The sequence below is a fragment of the Hemiscyllium ocellatum genome, chromosome 11, assembly GCF_020745735.1.
Source record: "Hemiscyllium ocellatum isolate sHemOce1 chromosome 11, sHemOce1.pat.X.cur, whole genome shotgun sequence".
Lineage (NCBI taxonomy): Eukaryota > Metazoa > Chordata > Chondrichthyes > Orectolobiformes > Hemiscylliidae > Hemiscyllium > Hemiscyllium ocellatum.
Window position 1 is genome coordinate 23,499,592 of NC_083411.1, and position 7,131 is coordinate 23,506,722.

The window sequence follows — 7,131 nt, forward strand, 5'->3', positions numbered from 1 at the left end:
AAACTCAGCAGGTCTGGCAGCATCTGTGGGGAGAGAAAGAAACAGAGTTAATGTTTTGAGTACAGTATGACTTTTCCTCAGAACCGGAACACGCAGACTTGAAGTGTTAATCCAATTTCTCTCCCTGTGAATGCTGCCAGATCTGCTGAGTTTCTCCAGCAATCTCTAAAAGCGAGGCAAGTTGGAGTATTCATGAGATGGCAACTCTTGGAAATAAGGGAGTTACTACTTATTAGTGGTATTCTGATCTTATCTTAAAGGGACAATTGGAAATTATTTTCCCTATATCGATAATCAAAGTTTTCTTTCTCACTGTACAGAATTAGATTTGGAAGTAGAGTTGCAAATGGTTAGTTCCCCACCACGATTTGGGAAGGTTGAGGAAACAAGGGTGTCATCACTGAATCACACAAAAACAGCTTTGGGCCTAAATAATATCAGCTTCTCTCTGCACTGAATCTGTTAATTAGGTCTTTTTAATTAGGTTACTGATTAGAGTGTGAATCATCTAAATTGAAATCCCCTTGGTGTTTCACAAATATAAACCCGCAATGACCTTTGTACTACAACTAATAATGCAAAATGTTATTTTTCCCAACAACTACTCCAAATGCTCATTAAATTTGTTAAAATGTAAGTGTTTCAAAATTGTATTTACTGCATAACAACATTAATTTTTACAGCAGTATGACCTATTTGAGTAAGTAGCTGGCATTAAAGAACTAAGGGCCTTATTTTCACTTTGACGGCGGAAATTGGAAAGAGGGACAAGTCTCACATCCATCCAGATTGGAAGGCAGGATTTTCTGGGCATCCAGATCATCTATACACTAGAGATGGCCTGCTACTAGATAGGAAAATAAAGGCCGACAGTGTTCAGAACAGGATTGTTAAGAGACCAATGACCTGCACTCCCAGAAACCCTTTGTCCAGTTCCTCCAGTACAATCAGCAGTTGAACCATTTACAACTGAGTCTTCTGACTACTTTAAATATCAATTCATCCAACTCCCTCACCCATTAATGAACGGAACTTATATTAAATAGCTCTACAATTAAAATTCCCCACATATAAGCCTGACTTCAGAATTGCTGCCTCGTCAGATGTCTACATTAAATGCATAAAGCAATGGGAAAAAGCTGAAACAATTGTTGCCAAATGTGGCTAAATTTTCAACAATGAAAAATGTGCCCATACCATTCTCTCCATTTCATGAACTCTTCAAATTAATCTGACAACTTTTCCACATCCATAATGTTGATAATATTGGCAGAAATAACAATCCGAGAAATCTTAAATGAATTACCTCCTTGTGTCTTACAAGTTCAATCAATATTAGTTTTTCACATTTTTATAGTGCCATTAATTTAACAAAGTATCCTGAAACACTCCACTGGAAACACAAGCAAACAAAAAGAAATTTACCCTGAGCCAAAGAAGAAATCTCTGGGAAGAGTGTTAAAAACGTAAATCAAAAAGATTGGCTTGAAAGGATATTTAACAGAAGAATATTAGAAAGATGTAGAGAAAGAGAAGTTCAGGAAAGGAGCCCCTTGTCTCGTGACTGAAGGCATGGTCATCAATGATGGGCTGACGAAATTCATGTATATATACACACAATACATAATAAGGTCAGATTTCTTTTCACTGACAGTATCCCACTTGCCTCGCCAAATATTTCTTCATGCAATGGAATTTATTTAACCTTAAAAAATTGCTGTATTCCATCTTATGAAAAACTATCAGCTGTTTATCTAGACTATGATTCTCTGTAAATGTTCTTACTATAAAAGCAATGTCAACTGGAATTCTAGTCAAATTAATTTCAGGGACCTCACTTCATAAGCATTTCACATTCTATCAAAACTAAACTATTCATTCTGCAGTGATTGCAATGTGAGATGTATTTACAAATTGTGGTATGCATTTGTGCTCTCTCCTTGTTTTGGGAGGAGGTGCGTGGGATTGACTAATTCCTACTTTCATCGTCTGCCAATTCTAACTGGATTTTTAAATCCACGTGCATATTTTTATAAACTTGCTTGATAATGTATGTATTCACTGAAGGCAATGAGTTCAAAACTGGCCCATTACATTACATTATGCAAAATAGCTTCTTATTTCCAACCAATGCAGAGCCTGAACACATTTAAACTTATAGTTTACTGCGCCATTTCTTACCCATTTTATTCAGAATAACAAAGGGATCACCAAGATTCTTGGAATCTCAGCCATGTTGCATGCAGGAAGCCAGACTCTGTCAGGCATTACAACTTGAACTACTTAGCATTCTCCAATGGTAGTAACATAATTTATTCAGTTATGGATTTTTGCCATTTTGTAGTGATCACAGTATTGAATGAACTTCAAACTGAGTTGATGGTCCTCCTGGTGCATTTGATGTTTGGCCTGGTGTGCGTCCCAGAGAACAGACTGTGGAGCACAGGGCCCTGTCGTCGTGGAGCTGCTCAGGATAAACCTCGACAAAAACCACTGCACCTTTCTCCAGACCTCCTTTGCAAAGGCACATTGCAGAAGGTGATGTCTGACAGTCTCTACTCCCCGCCATCTGCTTCAGGCACACAGTCCGGGCATACATGAAGGATCTCACAGGTAGTGTTCTTCTCACCATCAGATAAGTGATGTCTTGGTGCTTGTTGGAAAGTCGTGGTGATGAGGCATTCTGCCAAATGACTTTGACAATCTGCTCTGGGAATAACCTGACAGGATCTATCCTCTCCTTTTCCCACAGGGTCTCGATGATGCTACATGCTGACCATTCCTGATTATTTGTGGTCAAAGAAGTTTATCTTTGCGAATTTCTCTGAGAAGGACAGGCGATACAGAGTGGTCCAACCACTTGGAGCCTTCCATGGAAATTAGGCCAGTTTCATTTTTTGCAATACCAGGGACAGATAGCTCAGTACATAGTGACACTTGGCGTTTGGGTACTGAGGGTCTAGGTCCAGCCTAAAACAGCCGTGCACCAAGGTGGCCATCAGGATGAGGGCGATGTTGGATACATTTCCCCCCAACCCACCAAACCATTATCCAGAGTTTTCTACATGGTGTCCCGTGGACAGGATCTGTCTTAGACCTCCAGATGGATTAGGTGGCTGCAACAGTGCAAGTTCTGGGAATAGGCCAGAATTATGCCACATACAACAGAGAGTACCTCACCCTGATGACGGAGTTTTTACCCACAATGGAGAGGGATCAGTGCTCCCAAAAGCCCAGTTTCTGCCTTACTTTGGTGATGTGCTCCTTCCAAGAGTTTGCGCACATCCCAGCCCCTTAGAACCATATTTCCCGCACCTTCTGTGTTGACAATGAAGGAGATAAGGGGTTGGTCGACTCAGTTCCCAAAGAACATGGCCTTGCTGTTGCCCCAATTTACCATGGCTCCTGAGACCAGTTCAAACTGGTCACAGACTGACAGTGGATTCAAGCAGAAAACGTTAACATTGTGAATGTACAGAGAGGCTTTGACCTGCTGCCTGGAATAGTCACCCTTCTCAGATTTGCCTCCTTCCTGATGGACTCAGCAAAGGGCTCTATACAACACAAAATCAAAGAAGGAGAGTGTGGGCAACCCTGTCTGACCTCAGATCTGACTGGAAGCTTTCTGACTCATATCCACTGCACTAATGACCTTCCAGAGCAAGGAGTTGACTTGACAAGATGTTACAGACTAGAACATTCCAAAGTCCAGGACTATAAGCTGAGGGGCACAATAAAGCTTGGGACAGCTGCTGCAAGGTGGGGTCTGTTCAATTATCAGACCCTCCAAATGCCTCAAATATATGTAAATATAGTTGTCTACAGGTAAGAAATGCCTTTAGTTTTTTTTGCTGGATTGAGTCAAACTCCAATGTTTCTCTGTTTCTTCATATGCTACAGTACAGAACCAAACTGCTTTAGTGACTATGTATGTATATAAAAGATATTTTTATGAATAAAGTATACTTTTAAAATAAAAGAAATACCTCAAACAGAAGTCAGAAAACCTCAGATTTGTTAAAATGAATATAATTTAACCTTCTTCAACCAATATTATTCTTTGCACATTGAGGACTTTCTCAGCAGGTTTAATCATCTTATTAAGGGATGCTTCATTTGCATCTTTCAATCCTGTAGACTTAATTCAATAATAGCAAAATTGCTATCTGTAGTTATTATAAATTGTATCATGGCACAGGAAGAGCAGCTTGGAAGTGAAAGTAGATAGTATCCTGATTTGTCACATTCACTCAATACCAAATTCCAACAATGAAATTTCATCATTGATCTAGATGCATTAGAAATTCTTTTTATTTCTCCCTATTTGGCCATCCTGTTTCTTACTCAGTACCCTCCACATTATGTCTATGACCTGTGCAAGGCATAAAGTGAGTTCTAAACTAATTTTGTGTGACACACATATGTGACTTTAATGCAGTATAAATGAAAGATCTCAACTTGCCCTCCAATTTCTGGGACTGTTTACCTAATCTGCGGATATTTAAAACAACATGTGTATGCCTTGAGAGAGTGGCAATTCTTGGAATTCTGCTTCTAATCTCTAACATACACAAGGTTCAAAAATCACGTCTGTGCTGCCAGGAGGTCACAGAGAAGAAAAACAATAGGAGAATCATTGCTAGGTAACACTCGTACACCTAGCAGAGTTTCCGGTTCACTCTGGATTAACCTTGATGGAAAATTGCTCAACGTTTTCACTTAAGAGAGAATGGGAAAAATTATTCACATTTTAAATGATCGATTGTTTCATTTTCAGATCTGTAGTATTCTTTTTTGCACATGAACGATCCATCTACTCTGTTGATTACTATTGAAGTCAAAGGAGGAAGTCAAATTAACCAGACTTCGTATAGAAAAGCACTTTGTGTGACTCGTTGCATTCTCCATCCGTTGCTCAGCTGAGATCTGGAATGAATAGCTGATCCACAGACCTACCATATAGCAACTGCAGGCATGATGGACTGAATGGCCTCCTCCTTGTACTGTATACCTCTGTGGTTCTATACAGTCCTGTATTCAGCCAGTGCTGTGGAACAGAACAATTTTACACCATGTTTGATCATTAATAAGGCAATGTCCTTCCAAGTTATTTCTGGAACAATCTAATATAATAGAATTGTGTTTTTTTAAAACCAATTTTAAAGTTGTCACAAGGTAACTTCCACAGCCCCAGCATTACAAAAAGTACTGCCAATAAACAGTATGACACTACTGAATGGACTGAAGGATATCTCTGAACTTCTAAATACCTCAGGCATATATGCATGTAATTTTTATTTTTTATTTGATATACCTTTAAAGAAACATGACATACTTCAGCACAATGATACGGTTTCTCTTTGTGAGCTTAAGGGGAAAAATTGTTGATGCCATTTAACAAAATAATTGCATATAACATTTCCAGTCATTCCATCAAACTATGATTGCAGGCAATAGGTAAGGTGCAGACAATATAAAATAAATCACTAATGAGTGCAACCATTTCACAAACTTTATACAAAATAAATATTTAACAATACTTGCAGAAAACTTTTCCTTGAAACACACACTCATAAACAACTAGTGAAAATTAAACCCAATGGGTTCATTAAAAAGCTTACAGAGATGGTGCTATTTAGAGCATTTCCTGTGTTCTTCTGAATTTCCCTTCAAAGTAGATTTAAAACTGCAATATATTATATAATTCAGAACTAAATTACTTGATATAAATGCAATATTTAAAAAGACAGCAGAAAAGAAACAAAAATCATTAAATTTTATATACTCTGTAACCTGAACTATATAATCAGATTTTTCTTACTGTACTTTTAGAACATATATATACATAGACATATTTTACTATTTTATATATTTACACACTGTAAAATATTGTTAAATATTCAGAGTTGGAACATGTTAGAAAAGCTGTCCTACAAATTAAGAATTTGCATTAAGTTACACAAAAACAGATATTAAGTAGCTTGTGGGTGATGCAAGAATCTTCTGACTGTGTTACAATCTGTACCTCACTCCAACACAATTGTTAGTTTATATAATATAGAGTTTCTTTAAAAAAAGTGCTGAGGGAGATTAACATGCTTTAAAATACACCACTCAATCTAATGACCTCGTAATTAGCCACACAATATTTCGAAAAAAAAATCACTTGGCCATGCAACTGTACACAAAACAATAACTGGGATGGAAGTTCTCAGGTCTAATGCAAGGGAAAGGGCTTGTGAAATAGGAACATTTTACCATCGCAAACTTACTATCACTATATATTATATGAGTGAAACAACTTGCACTGGCTTGATAACGAATTTGCAACACTTGTCACTTTTAAAATATGTTTTGCATGTGTGTTCTGTACATTATATAACATACTGCAGCTTTAAATAATGAGATTAAAGCTGCCTTTTAGGGAATGGCATTCAGTACCAAAAAACAGGAGCTTCAAAATTGGAATTCTATCAGCATCAACACCATAAAAACAAATGTACTTCCATGTACTGTAAAAATGTCATATGTTTGACTTTGAACAACTTTTATTTAAAAAAGTAATGTACACCAAAAAAGTCAATTAGCTAAATTTTTGATGCAGGTCTATTTCTGAACAGTAGCTTAAGCAGTCTTCGTACAGTCATTCTTTCAAAATGTTAATTCTTATGTTTTACATTTATTCGATAAATGACAGTATTACAAAAACTCGTCAAGTTAACAAGAATGACATTTACATGTACCGTACAGCATTTGAAAGCACAAATATTTAAAACCTTTGCAACAATTACAACAAAAACTCAATGTCAGAATAATTTACAAGAGAAAGAAAGGTTCTATAAAATAGTAGAGCCCACAAATTTTTTGCAAACATTTTTTGTCTTTTTTTTTCTTTTTTTCACTGTTTCACTACACTCTTTCACAACATAATTTAGCTTATTACAAAACCTCCAACAAAATGCTTGCCTTTTTTTCTCTCTCTTCGGTATTTTGGTTTTCCAGAGCAGTTAATGTAACGCTACGTCCTTTTATTAACACCCTGAGGAATAAAAGGGTTACGCACACATCCAAACACATCACATCACTTCTAAGAAAAATATACACTTACAAAATATATTACAAATTGGCACA